This window comes from Hemitrygon akajei, chromosome 9 (genome assembly GCF_048418815.1).
Source record: "Hemitrygon akajei chromosome 9, sHemAka1.3, whole genome shotgun sequence".
NCBI lineage: Eukaryota > Metazoa > Chordata > Chondrichthyes > Myliobatiformes > Dasyatidae > Hemitrygon > Hemitrygon akajei.
Genome location: NC_133132.1, coordinates 43,430,486 through 43,445,927, shown reverse-complemented (window position 1 = coordinate 43,445,927; position 15,442 = coordinate 43,430,486).

The following is a 15,442-nucleotide window of genomic DNA, read 5'->3' as shown; positions in this document are numbered from 1 at the left end:
TTCTTAATACGCTCGGCAGAGGATGGTGTTCGGAGAAGCTGTGCCGGAGGGGATGGTCGTTGGCTCGGAAGTTTGACAGACTTGGAATCCGCTGCGGTCAGGTCGCTTTCGTTGTGTGCTGCATCTACGAGGCTGAGTCGGGCGGCGCCGTGTAAGTCCATAGTGGGGGTATTCCCTTCTGCCACCAGCGTGGGATGGCGAGTCTGTCAGGACCCTGGGGACTTGTGGAAACTGTGGTGATTTCTTTTGAACTTATAGTCCTTTAACATCTTTGGACTATTTTTACTATGCCTATGGTCTTTTTTTTTAATCAATTATGCTATTGTTTGCACTGTTGTAACTATATGTTGTAACTATGTGGTTTTGTGCAGGTCTTGTAGCTTTAGTTTTTGGTCTTGTTTTTGTCTGGTGGATTTGGAGCTCCTTTCCGGGGAACCGCGCTAAGACGGTAGCGTGATATTAATACGCAGCAGCCTCTCCGGACTCTGGATTGGGGATTGCCAAACGTTATGTGGATTTTCTGGTGTAGTCTGTTTTGTCATATGCTTTTGTGATATCATTCTGGAGGAACGTTGTCTCATTTTTTAACTCCATTGCATTTGTCGTTTCTAAATGACAATAAACTGAATCTGAATCTGAATGAAGAGTTTATTCATCATATAGGCTGGGAAAGCATTAGATCCTCCTGTACCACAATGCTTTATACCCTGGTTCGGAGAAACATTGTTTCATTTCTATATACACTATATGATTATATATGTGGTATATACATACTGTATATAGTTAAATGACAATAAACTTGACTTGACTATCTCTCACATTGCCGTCAACTCTTTGATTCTTTTGAATTTTCTACACGAGAGGTAATGTATAGTACTCCATTGCCTATCAGCTCCTCTTTGGGAGGAAACTGAAGCAGCTATGGGGAACCTAGACGATCACAGAAAGAGCATGAAGACTCCACGCAGACAGCCTATGAAGTCAGGACCAAACCCAGTTATTGGAGCTATTGAGCTGTTTGCTCTGAAATGCCTTGAGATCGTGCCATACAGCAAACTCACGTCTTTACCGGCCATCTTTCATGTTGTCCCAAAACATTTTACATGCAATGAATTACTTTGCAAGTGTATCGGGAAAGCAATTTAGAGGATGCTAGGCCTGGAGGCGTTATTGCACTCTCCTTGTTATGTGCTATTTGAAAATTTTTTCCCATCTGATTCAGATCACTTCAGCAGGAGCTCAGACATTGCAAAATCTTGAACTGAAATTTAATAACATTGAAAATACAACAGAATGAACAGTACAGATCACTTGCTGTGCAATGAAGTACCAGGCACATCTATTATCTGAAATTAATCTGGCTTGTTTTCTGAGTACTTTGGCCTCTGTGGTACTGAGATATATCAACTGTGGTTTATAAAAGATGCTAAGCTCAGTCCCAAGTCAGCATTATGTTAATAAACTTACCCCTAAACATTAATTCAACTTACTGCAGAGAGACAAGTGCTGTTATTACACTGTATTTATCATCATCATCATTATGTGCCATGTCGTATGACATGGGCAATCAGGATCCTTTCAACAGGATCGTTCTTGGCAAATTTTCCTACAGAAGCGGTTTGCCACGGCCTTCTTCTGGTAAAGCATTGTATTAGGTGGGATAAATTGCCTATTTTGGGATTTGTGCGTGGGGATCTTTATGCATGATTAACTTTCATCCAACGATGGTTCCTCTGAGTTCACTGTTTAGCAGATGACACAGAAGGTTACTTCTTGGTGCATACATTGGCACGGCACCTTCAGCCAGAATTTCCGTACACCAGTTCAAACTAGCCAGCACTGATTAAAGGTCGTGGAGGAGAGGAGCAGCCAAAATGAATGTTTGCCGGCAATTACTGAGGAAAGATAAACTGGGAAGAACATAGCTTCTAAGACTTATAGTCTGTGCATAGGAGGATCTGGTTCAGAAGGAAAGCAGAATGAGAGACATCCTGCATCCATCAAGGTCAAGAGCCCTTAGTTATCACTGATCTATTCCCTAATGATCAATTTGTGCTCCATCAGGATCAATTAGAAATTGGAACAAAAGAGCTGAATTTCAGAAATTGGGTTAGAGTGACACCATTTAGTCCAACGTGGTATGAAAGTGCTCAAACAAAACTGGGGTCAGTAAGAATCTCTGTGTAGTACAGGGGAAGATGCTTTTGTGGGGCCATTCATCACTGCCTCAAGATATTGTTGTGGAAATTCCCCAATGAAGTGTCCTTGGTATGGAATAGGATTCCCAACCTGGGGTCCACGGACCCCTCAGTTAATGGTGGGAGTCCATGGGATAAAAAAGGTTGGGAACTCCTGGTATAGAATATTATATGCCTTATCACGCCCCCCCCCCCCCCAGAAATGATGCCCTGCAGGTTCACATCTCATGTAAGTTGTTAGCAATAACCATGATGTCCTATCACCATGCACACCAGGAGCAACTTCATTCACTCTCACAGGAAAAATTAGTTCTCAGCAAGAGGGATGAAGAGTTAACTAGGCAGGGGGAGCGGGGCTCTAGATGTCCTATGTGGCGACAATGCTAGCCATTAATTCAGTGCCTAGTGTTGAATCTTTGACCCGAGTCCTGGCATTAGTTGAAGGCATTAATGGCATCCTCGTAATTTTTCTGATGATGTAGGCGAGCAATCCTTATTTGATGTCTCTCGGGGAAAGGGCTGACGAGAAAACAGGTGCCAGAGGGCGGGCGTTGATCACACCTCCTGATGTAAAGGATTCAAGAGGACTTTGATAAGGAAGGTCAGGTAAGAAGGACAATGTGAGGGCTCATTGAAATAGCTGGAGTAGCAAAAAGCCCATCAATAAAAAACAACACCGTGGTAGCACTGCGGTCAGTTGTAACACTATTACAGAGCGGGGCGTTCCAGAGTCCGGGGTTCAATTCTGGAGCCGTTCTGTAAAGAGACTCTGTGCATCCACCCTGTGGAATCTGTGGATTTTCTCCGGGTCCTCCAGTTTCCTCCCACAGTCCAAAGACATACTGGTAGCTTAATAGGTCATTGTAAATTGTCCCACGATTAGGATAGGGTTAATCGGGTTTATTGGGGGTTTAGAGATGGAGGGAAGGGCCAGAAGGACCTACTCCGCCTTGTATCACTAAATAGATCAAATAAATAACTAACCTGACTGTTGTTATTTTACTCGTGCTGTCAATAAGCATTTAGTCTCATTATTTCTCCAGTCATGTTGCTTTTAATTTCAATGCTATTGGACTAGCATACTAAAACATCCATATCATCTTTAACCATACATCTTAGTGTAATCTAAAAAACTTTGCATTGGTTCTGGCTTTTGCACTGACGTCCACATCTTTTATGAACACAGAGAAAAGCCGGGTAGCTCAGACTGACTTTTAAAGTCATCTGTGTCCACATCGCTCCAGCCCAAGCACACACCTGCTTTCAGCAAGTTTCAGAATCAGGTTTATTATCACTCACATACGTCGTGAGTTCTTTTTGTCCTGCAGTAGCAGTACATTGCAAAACATTAAAAAAATCACTATAAATTATAATAAGAAATATTTTAAAAATAAATAAGTAGCACAAAAAGAGAGCAAAATAGTGCAGTAGTGTTCATGGGGTTCAGAATCTGATGGCGGGGGGAAGAAGCTGTTCCTAAAACATCGTGTGCATGTCTTCAGGCTCCTGTACCACCCCCCGATGGTAGTAAGGAGAAAAGGCATGACATTTCCTGTTAAAGCTGCCTTAAAAGCCATTTGCTTCAAATTTTCTTGTAATTCCTCATTAAACATGTACATCTTTCTTGATTGATGGAGATTTGAGTGCAGGAGCTGGGACATTTTGTTACAGTTGTATAAGTCGTTGGTAGAACAGTGAAAAGCTGTTTAGCCCACCGTTCATACAGATCAAATCATTACACCGTGCACTGAGGTGGCACAAAGTAAACAAAAACAGAGTGCAGAGTCGGGTGTAAAAGCTCCAGGGAAAGGGTAGAGATCACACGTACCGGGGCTGGCTGGGTGGTTAAGTCCATCTTATCGTACCATGGAGCCGTTCGATATTCTTGTATCGGGGGCGGGGGGGGGTGGGGGGGGGCGCAGAAGCTGACCTTGACTTTGGTAGTATGTGTTTTCAGGCTTTTGTATCTTCTTCCCGATGGAAGTGGAGGCAGGAGTGAAGGTCCAGGATGGGTAGGATCTTTGAATAGGTTGGCTGCTTTACTAAGGCAGTAAAAAGTTTAGACAGAGTCCATGGAGAGTCGGTTTCCATGATATGCTGAGCTGTCTCCACAACTTTCTGTAGATTCCTGCAGCCACGTGCAGAGCTATTGCCATACCAAGCCTGATGCATCCCAATAGGATGCTTTCTGTAGTGCACCAGCATAAATTGGTGAGGGTGATGGGGACATGCCAGGTATTTTAGCCTCCTGAGGAAATAGAAACATTGATCTGTCTTGGTTATGGTGTCCGTGTGGTTGAACCTGGACAGGCTATTGGTGATGTTCACTCCCAGCACTCCTAGGAACTTAAAGGTCTCAACACACTCGACCTAAGCACCATTAATGCAGACAAGCACTGCAACCCCCTGAAGCCAATGACCAGCCTTAGTGCTTATTTATCATTACTATTACTTTCTTTATGTATTTGGACAGTCTTTTGTCTTTTGCTCACTGGTTGAATGCCCAAGTCGGTGCAGTCTTTCATTGATTCTATTATAGTTATTATTCTATCATAGATCCTTCGAGTATGCCCGTAAAAATGAACCTGAGTATATATTGTGTGTGTTGCTCAGTATACGGTACTTTGATAATAAGCTTACTTTGAATTTTGGACTCTGGGTTGGAAGAGGAAACTGGAACACGTGGAAGAAAGCCACACGCCGTAGGGAGAATGTGGAAGTTCCACACAGACAGCACCAGCGGTCAGGATTGGATCTGAATTGCTGAAGCTACGAAGCAACAGCGCTACCTGGTGTGACACTGTATGGGACTTCAGGCTCCTCGGTGAGATTGACTCCGAAGTGCTCTTCGTTTAGGGGCAGTTAGGGGTGGTCAGTAAATACTCCTCAATCCATTGAGGTCCACATCATGTTGACAAACTGGGAAAGATTTGACCTTGGAGAGAAGGAGGATCAAATATTGCAATGAGATGAAATAGGGTACTTGGGTCACTTCTGATCGAGCAACCATTCAAAACCTTTTCACCTTGAAGATGTTTAGAATATAGAGCACAGAACAAGCTCTTCAGCCTACAATGTGCCAACCTTGTAACCTGCTCCAAGATTAGTCTAACCCTTCCCTCCTACATAGCCCTCCATTTTTTCGTTCATCCATGTGCCTAGCTAAGAGTTTCTTAAATGTCCCTACCATACCTGCCTCTATCACAACCCCTGGTAGTGCGCACCATGCACCCAGCCCCTCTGTGTGAAAATGCTTATCTCTGACAACCCCCCCCCCCCAACTCTTTCCTTCAATCATCTTAAAATTATGTCCCCTCATATTTCCACCTGGGAAAAAGGCATCGGCTGCCTGCTCATGTCCATTCTTCTTATCATCTGATACACCTCTGTCAAGTCACCTCTGGAGAAAATCCCCAGCTCACTCAACCTCATCAGACGTGCTCTCTAATCCAGGCAGCAACTTGGCAAACCTTCTCTGCACCCTCTCTAAAGCTTCCAAATCCTTCCTACAATATGAAATTGATGGGTCTTTGTATAGAAATAAAGTTGATCAAAACTGAAGTATTTATTTTGTCTTCACTTGTATCATATTACATTCAGGAAGCAAAGGTATGCATTTTTGTTGTGATGCTGTGAATTATCTTTGGATGCAAGTCTTACAAGCCATATACTAAGCCCAGCACTGAAATGGAGTAACTCTGAAAACAATTTTTAAAAAAGCAATGCTGGAACATTCATTAGGTAAAGCAATAGTTTTGGAAAGAAAAATAGTTGACCCGTTCGATCTGAGCCTCTTCCCCCAAATAGTAAAGACCTTGGCCCTGAAACAGAAACTTTTGCCCACCACAGACACTGCCAGATCTGCTGAGTGTTTTAAATTTCAACTACTGCAAAAGTTTCGTCCCTTATGGAAGCCTGTGGATAGTTGCCCATTCTGTTAAGATTTTTTGTGCGCAGTTAAACTCTTAATCGTTTTGAACTCTAAACAATTAAGTTCCTTTAATGCCAGTGGAAGTGGAAGGTGTGGAATCGATTTCAACATTTAAGAGAAATTTGGAGAGGTACATGGATGGGAGGGTTATGGAAGACTATGGTCCAGGTACAGGTCAATGGGACTAGGCAGATTGATAGTTTGGCATGGACTAAGTGGGCCAAAGGGCTTGTTACTGTGCTGTAGTATTCTGTGACCAATAAGGCGACTAGAACTAAACACAAAACTCAGGTGTGTCTAACTTAGGTTTTATGGAGTTGCAACATTACCTCGTGGCACTTGAACTCAATCCTCCAACTACTGAAGGTCAATAAGCCTTACTGACCACCCTATCAACCTGCATGGTAAACTTTTGAGTTTGATCTACCGAAGTGTGTTACTTCACATTTTTCCAGATCGAACTCCCATCTGCCACTTCTCAGCCCAGCTCTGCATCCTATAGATGACACATTGTAACTCATGACCATTTTCTGTTGTAGTTGTTGAGTGCTGTTGTTATGATCCCAGCCCCCTCCTTCTTGAGAATCGCAAGATCGCTATTAATTCGGGTCTTGGACCCAGGAAATGAGAGAGAATCCTCAGCAGGACAAAGCAACGGATTTGGCCATTGTTTCTTGGAGACACCTTTGTGGATTGCGATCCTATACTATGTGCCAGCTCTCAGGGCTACGTGTACACCCTCGGGCAATGTGGGCTGGGGATTGCATCACCCCACCCTGATTGACATCTACAACCCTGCAAGTCAAGATAAAAGAGGGGCTGCAGGGGGCAGTCCCCTAGCGACGCACCAGAAAAAGACACCATCGCTCATCGCTCCCGTGATAACGGGAAGCTATTCGGAAGCCACGTGTGTTCCGTTTCCCCTGGCCTGGGGAGCGGGTGGCTGATAACACCGAAAAGGACTTTGAACTAACAACGGGGAACCCACGTTCCTGATTCAACGGTTTGCGTCCTAAAAGACTGGGCAAGTTTCTTTTCTCACCAAAAATCTCTCTCTCTCTCCAACACGTGAAACCCAGCGGACCCCGAAAGGCTAAAAGCCTGCATGAACTCGAGAGACTTTTATATTTCCATCGGACAATATTTTTACCCCTAGACAAAACGATAGAGCTACTTCTTATTGATGATTATTACTATACCCGCGCTTTAGATTGAGTATTGACGACGTATATTATCTGAATGTTTGTATTAACCTTACTTTTGTGCCCCTTTATAAATAAAAACGTTTAAAAATAGTACCATCAGACTTCAACGGACCTCTCTATCTTTGCTGGTAAGTGACCCAGTTATGGGGTTCGTAACACTGTCGAGTCAGGGACTCATGGATTGTGTAGTTGTCCGAAAGGGTTTTGTGGCAAGATACGGAAGTAGATTGTCCGGCCTTTCTTCCGCGCAGATTCCGCTGCTGGCCAGGTTGGGACCTGGCCGGATTCGAACTCCAGACCATCCACATCAACGTCCAGTGCTGACGCCACTACACCGTTGGCCAACCTCCTACAGTATCCAAAACACCACCAACCTTCATGTCATCTGCAAACTTACTAACCCACCCTCATCTAAGTCTTTTATAAAAATCACCAAAACTCGGGGACCCTAGGACAGCTCCCTGCGGAACACCACTGGTCACCGACCTCTCGGCAGATTATGGTTTATCTGCCACCACTCTGTGCCTTCTATGGGCAAGCCAATTCTGAATCCGGACAGCCACATTCCCAGGATCCCATCCCTCCTGATTCTCTGGATAAGCCTACCATGGGTACCTTACCCAATGCGTCACTAAGTTCCATACACACCACATCCACTGCTCTACCCTCATCAGTTTGTTTCGTTACTGCCCCGAATAATTCAATAAGGCTAATGAGGCCAGGCCTGCCCTTCACAGAGCCATGCTGATAATCCCTAATCAGACTACGCTTCTCCAAATGGTCATTAATCCTGTCTTTCAGTATCCTCACCAATAGTTTGCCCACCATGATGTAAGACTCACTGGTTTGTAATTCCCAGGTGTGTTTTTTCCAGATACATGGTTGAACATGGTAGTACTTACTCAGCTTTTCCAACTTCTTCCCAGATATTCCATGAGACATGCAGTGTAATAAAATCATGCAGAACTCCGCCGAAGTTTGAGCACAATGAGCTCTTTCAATTTTCCTTTATCTCTGGGTAGCCTCCAACTACATAATCCAGAGCTGAGGTAATCATCGGTTCAACCAAGATCTTACCGAACCGGCAAGGTGGGTCCGTGGGACAAGTGGCCTATTCCCGTGTTTCGATCTGTAACCGGATTACAAAAGAGGAGGTGCTTACCATCTTGAGGCAAGTTAGGGTGCACACTTTATCCCTTATTGACAGTGTCCCTTCGGACCTTGTGGGAGATTAGTGCAAGAATTGCACAGACCCTGGCAGAGGTATTTAGTTAATAATAGTCAAGAAATGACAGGCCGGTGAGTCATGGGTAAATTAACAGAAGCTGTTCTAAGGGGCAGGATATGTAAGGGTTTAGATAGACAATGCCCTGATTAGGGTTTGTGCGTGGTAGGTCATGTCTAACCAACATTATGGACATTTTTTGAGGAGTTTACTGATGAAGGAATGTTGATGGATGTTGTCTACATGGACCTTGGCAAGGCTTTTCATGGGAGGCTGGTCCAGAATGTTAAGTCACTTGGCGTTCAGAATGAAGTAGTAAATTGGATTCAGCATTGGCTTAGCGGGAGAAAACAGAAATGGGTCGGAAGATTGTTATGCTCCTGACTGGAGGCCTGTCACAGTGATCAGGGCTGGGTCCCTTGTGGCTTACTATCAGTATTAATGATTTAGATGATAATGTGGTAAACTGAATCTGCAAATTTCCATATGGCACCACGGTTGTGGGTGTAGTGAACAGTGAGGAAGGCTATTAAAGATTTGTACTTTGGCAGGACAAACCAAGGTAGGATTTACACAGTGAATGTTACAGCTCTGGTGTGTGTAGCAGAGCAAAGGGATCTGAGATTACAGATCCAAAATTCCTTGTAAGTGGCAACACAGGTAGATAGGGTTCTAGAGACAGCTTCTGGCATATTGGCCTTCCTTGATCAGAGCACTGAGTACAGGTGTTGGGATGTTATGTTGAATTATACTGTATAAGACATTTTTGAGGCCACATTTGGAGTATTGTTGGCAGATATGGCACCTACCTACAGGGAACATTTCATTCAGCTTAAAGGGGTGTAAAGAAAATTATTTGTGAGGATGTTCCCCAGGCATGAGGACCTGAGTTATAGGGAACGGTTGAATAGGACTTTATTTCGTGGAGTGTAGGAGAATGAGAGGCCATCTCATGGAGGTATGCAAAATTACGTTCCAGATAGGAGGCTTTCCCACCTGAGGACGGGTGAGACTGAAAGTAGAGGTCAGAGGTTTAGGGTGAAAGGTAAAATATTTGAGGGGAACCACTTCGGAGTGTGGTATCTGCATGGAAAGAGCTGCCAGAGAAAGTGGTCTGTGCAGGCTCAACTTCAACATTCAATAGAAGATTGAATAGGTAAGTGGTAGGAGGGGTATGGAGGGCTTTGATCTTGGTGCAAGTAGATGGGACCAGCCAGAAAAAAATGGGTCAGCATGGACTAGATGTCCTGAAGGGCCTGCTTCTGTGCTGTGGCGCTCTATGACTCAATTGATGTGTGTAAGTCCTTGTGGCTATTGTCCCTCCGCTCACAGACTGTCATTCCGGCGACTTGTTAGCTGAACTGGTGACCTTAAAAAGAGAAAGTTCTCAACAGAGTGCCTTTTGTTGGAGTCACCAGCTTCATTGCACTGGGGGTGACTTTATCAAAATAACATATGAATTCTAATCTTGTGGATGATATTCAGCTCACCAGATTCACGATTTCATTTTGTCTCAGCAGCTGCAATATATGACTATATAAACCTGTGGCAGAATATATTAATTTGAAACAGCTTACGTGGTTTAATATTACTCAATTTTTGTGAAAATTGGCCAGAAACTTTGAAGTTCCACCAGGCTTCTGTGTGGGATATTTCTAAAGCTACGAGCACTAGCTTTTGAATAAAACTCAGCATCACTAGAACCTAACTTTTAAAGTTAACTGTAACTAAACTGGCAGTAGGTTCTATCTTTATGACATCGCTTTATTGATTAACAAAACGTTAATGCATAACTACATTTCCCCTCTGTTTTACAAGGTTATTGCTATTACTTTAGTTGTTTCATTATCTTTGAGCCTCAAATAAGATATTGTTTAATTAATGATTTGTGAATCAGACAGTAATAAAAGGATAGAAAGAACATTAACTAAACATATGTTTTTTTTTTATGGTTGTTAGCAGAGCACCCTGAGTTACGAAAGCAATAAATTACAACAAATCCTGGTTCTCCCTCTCCCTCTGCCAGAGGTTTTTGCAGACCAAGGCGACTTCTTCCAGGTCATCCCAGAAACAGCTTATTCTTCTTCTCTCATGTCTTTTCCTTCTTTTCAAGGTGGCTGGGGTTCTGTCAGAGTCTGTGATCTACAGTTCAATCTATGGTTCTTCACAAGCAGTGGGTTTTCGGACCAGCTGTACGGCCTGGAACTTGGCTATCTCCAGGAGCAGCCTGGAAGACGAGCGGCCCAGTAGATGACCCGATTCCTTGCCGATTTGGCCGACTGAAGCATCGCGGGAGATCGAAACAGCGAGACAGCGGCGGGGTGTGTTTGCTAATTGCCGGCTGCTGTCAGAAGGAGGTCCCTGTACTGTCGTGATCCCTCTTTCTCTCGCTCTCTCCTTTGTTGGAGAGTGAGAGCTCAATGGCTCTCGAGACAGGGCGGGGGCTCGGAGAGGCGTAACATCGGGACAGTGAGCTGCTGGTCTCTGCTCTCACAGTTGCAGGAGCCTCTCTCTCCCTCCCTGGAGAGAGAGAGAGAGCTTGTCTGTGCGCAGGGTTTTTGATGGACTCTGGATCAAGATCTCTTTGGGGTGCTCTTGCTGTTGCTTGCATGGTGAAGGGGGGGGGGGGTTCGGTGCTTTTGCAGGCACAGTGGAGGGGGAGAGGGGGTTTTGGTGCTTGTTCTGAGAAGGTTGGGGGGAGGGAGGGTTTTGGGGGCGTCGATGTTCTATCATTCATTCTACAGGGTCTCTTTTTTGTGGATGTCTGTAAAGAGTATGAATTTCAGGTTGTATACTCTATCCAATTCTCTGATATTAAAGGAACCTAGAAAGAAAGAGAAGTGGTCATTCAGTCTTGCCCTGCTACTCAATTTGACTGTGGTTGACCTGATCTTACCTCAACTCTACTTTTTTGCCTGCTCCCCATAACCAAAAGAACCCTCCCCCCCCCCCCCCCCACTGGCCAAAAGTTGACATCCGCCTTAGACATACTTAATGACTCAGCCTCCACAACACTTAAAGAAAAACACAGTTGGTCAGGAAACATCTGCGGAAGGTTTAAAACTGTTTCAGGTCCGGGATGTACTATCAGAACAGAAGAAGGGAGAATCAAATCAATCTAGGGGACTGAGAAGGGCAAAGGGTGGAACAAGGGGAACTTCTCTGATAGGGTGAAATAATTTGGCTGTCAGCCATGATCTTACTGAATGGTGGAACAGATACACAGAGCTAAATGGTTTAATCGTACTTTTGTTTCCAATGGCGTCAGATCCCCCTGTAATCTGTCCTTTTCCAAGTGGAACAATTCTAGCATCTCCAATCCATTCACGTAATTGAAACCCCACGTTTGTGGAGTCATTTGGTAAATCTCCTTTGCACCCTTGCCAATAGCTTCACATCTTTCCTACAACACCCAGAACTGGACTCTAGACTCCGGCTGTGGTCGAGCAGTATTTTGCAAAGGTATGCCTTGACTTCCTTGATTATTGATTTGGGAACCTCCTCCATCATAAAAATTAAACTGATTGGTGTGTCGCAACCTCTTCAGAACTTCAAAGTTCTGGTGGAACTCAGTGGCCAGGCAACATTTGTGTGCAAGAGGTTTGTATGTAGGGGTGTAATGCAAGAGGTTGGATCCCGGTGTAATATATGGCATGGACTGAAAATTGGTTGAGAGATGGGAAGCAGACAGCAAGAATAAAGGGGCCTTTCTTGGGGTGGAATGGGTGATGGAGGGAGGGCACGGGCGCACTGCATAGCTCAGTGCTCGTACCCCAGCCATTCACAATATACATCAACAATTTAGACCAGAGAACAAAATGCAGTACAGTGGATTCCGGTTAATTGGGACACATGGCAACCAGCACAGACTGGCCCAGTTAAGCGGCAAGGTGTCCCAAATAAACGAAGGGAATCTCGGTTTGTCTTTGTTCTTTGAGAGTTGTCCCAAATAAGCAGCTGTCCCGATTAATCGGTGGACCAATTAACCACAATCCACTGTATTTCTATTCGCTTCAGATTTTTACCTCTTGCAATTTTATGATCTTCATGTAATATTCCCAAGTTTGCCCAAGGCACAATACTGAGTTTTACATAGAGCACAGCACATTGCAGGCCCTCCAGCACCCGATTTGAGGTTGCAAAGAGGCTTCAGGGTGGCTTGTGCAAGCTGAGCGAATGGAAAAACATATGACAGGTGCATAACGACTGACTTCATTTCGGTGGAAAAACAGTAATGCGGGAAGTTTATTTCAACAGAAAGATTGGGAAATGCTTATGTACAAAGGAACCTGTGTGTTCATGTACACCAGTCAATGAAACCAAACTGCTTTGACAAGCAGTGGCGATGATAAATGATAACTTTGCAGGAGTGAAGTTGCTTTGGCCTCATTATTCCAGTCTTGACGAGATCATGCCTGCAGTCTTTTGTGCACTTTTATTCTCTTTACCAATAAAATTAAACGCCGACAACTCTACGGCTTTTGTACATCCCGGCAATTTCTCTACACGGTGGTGTGGTGGCTAGCACAACGCTTTACAGTACAGGCGACCGGGGTTCAATTCCTGGTGCTGCCTGTAAGGAGATTGTACTTTCTGCCCGTGACCGCGTGGGCTTCCTCCGGGTGCTCTGGTTTCATCCCGCAGTCCAAAGACGTACCAGTTGGTAGGTTTATTGGTCATTGTAAGTTGTCCCGTGATTAGGCTAGGGTTAATTCAGTGGTCGCAGGGTGGCATGTCTCGAAGGACCGGAAGGGCCTATTTCAATAAATGGATAAATATCAAGTCAAGTCAAGTTGCTTTTAATTGTCATTTCGACCATAACTGCTGGTACAATACACAGTAGAAATGAAACAACGTTTTTCAGGACCATGGTGCTACATGAATAATACAAAAACTACACTGAACTACGTAAACCAACACAAAAACTACACTAGACTACAGTCCTACCCAGGACTACATAAAGTACACAGAACAGTGCAGGCATTACAATAAATAATAAACAAGACAATAGATAGATAGATAGATAGATAGATAGATACTTTATTCATCCCCATGGGGAAATTCAACATTTTTTCCAATGTCCCATACACTTATTGTAGCACAGCAGGGGGCAGTAGGTTGGTAGTCCGATGGCTTGGGGGGAAATCTGCTACATAATATAAACAGCTGAATGGCAGCGTCCAGGATTCTGTCCGTTTCTGTACTCCCGCCGAGTATTTCGTTGCCACAGATGTAGTCCAGTTTAATGTCCATTGGAGAGCAGAATGGACGGGAGAGCCGACCGGCTAGGGCTTACTTTTTTCCTGGCATGGACTCCTGCCCGCTCACCTCCCTTCCGCTTCCTCGCCCACCGCTTACGCCGTCCCCACCTCCGGCCACCGGCATCAGGCGACTCCGAGGACTCTGCAGGCCCGATTCCCTCAGCAAGCCGAGGTCGCGCAATCTAACCAGCAGATTCTCATGAAGGTTCGATTTTGGGCGATCTCTGCATTCCAGCAGTATCTGGCGGTGGTAGATAGTCGCTCTGTTATCCATTGCCCTAAACCCCAATTGTGCCTTGTAATTAAATTAAAAAACTAAAGTAGCACCAGATCCGAAAGGCTGCTGCTGCTGTGTGCCGCGCCGCCTACAGGATATCCTATCTACTAGATGGAAACCTACCCAACAGTACAGTAACGTGACTTATCACCTTTTTTGTTGTAACTGTCTTTCTTTCCTCCAAGTATTTTTGATCATCTTTACCCTCTTATAGTGATACCTTCCTGGGCAGAAGCTCATCCACATTAGTTTCAAGTTCCTGCCGTGAGCACAGGGCTTCTAGTTCTGTAGGGGCACAATCCACTTGGCCTGAGGAGGCACCGCTCGCTGCAGAAATCCTAAATTCTTGCTCTTGTGCCATCACTAACTAGTTCGTGGTGTTTTGTCTCTATACTCATCAGCTCATGGCTCTGGTGGTAATCCAGAGACTACCACGTTTGGAGGTCCTGTTTCTTAATTGATTTCTTACATTCTTACATTTGCTTGCAGGACATTATCCTTCTTCTGCTTAAGTGGTCCATGACCTCAAACTTTCTGTTTTCCACCAATGCTTGATGTTGTTTTTTTGTGTGTTTTTGGTTTAAGCAGGCAATAAAAACTGTTCCCAAATGGCCGGAAGTCCAGCAGCCTTGCGTCTGGTTGCAACTTATAGAAAACGAAACCTTGTGATCTGCGCACTCAAGATCCCTTTCTCACGACTTGTCAACATCAACGCCCGGGAAACCATAACCGTACAGTCGGGGTGATGCATCAATAAACCACAAAGGACAGAGCGATATTACCTCAAACCAATATCTCCTACTCGAGAGGCTGCATAAACTTGCTTTGCTTTCTCTGCAGCGTCAGAGGCTGAGGGGAGATCTGATAGAGGCTTACCTAAGAGATAAGAGAGATCATGAGGCATGTAAACGGGAGATCTAAGAGAGGCATGGATAGAGGGGACAGGGGGGGAGCAATCCGTTTCCTGAGGTTGAAACGTCTAATGCCAGGGGGCATGCACTGAAGGTGAGAGGGGGTAGATTCAAGGGGGGATGTGAGGGAGAGCCATGGATGCCTGGTATGGTGGTAGAGGCAAATGCATTGGAGGCTTTTAAGAGATGTTTAGATGAATGTAAGGAAGATGGAGGGATATGGACATGGTGTAGGTAGGAGGGATTAGTGTTTGGGTGTTTTTGATTTGCTTTTTAGATAGTTCGGCACAACACTGTGGGCGGAATGGCCTGTTCCTGTGCTGTACAGTTCTATGTTCTATTATCTTGTAACTGTGCACTGACACTTTTCTCTTGACCTCCTCGCATGATGCATCACGTCAGCGGCTGTACCTGCTTGGGCGACTGAGAAGGTT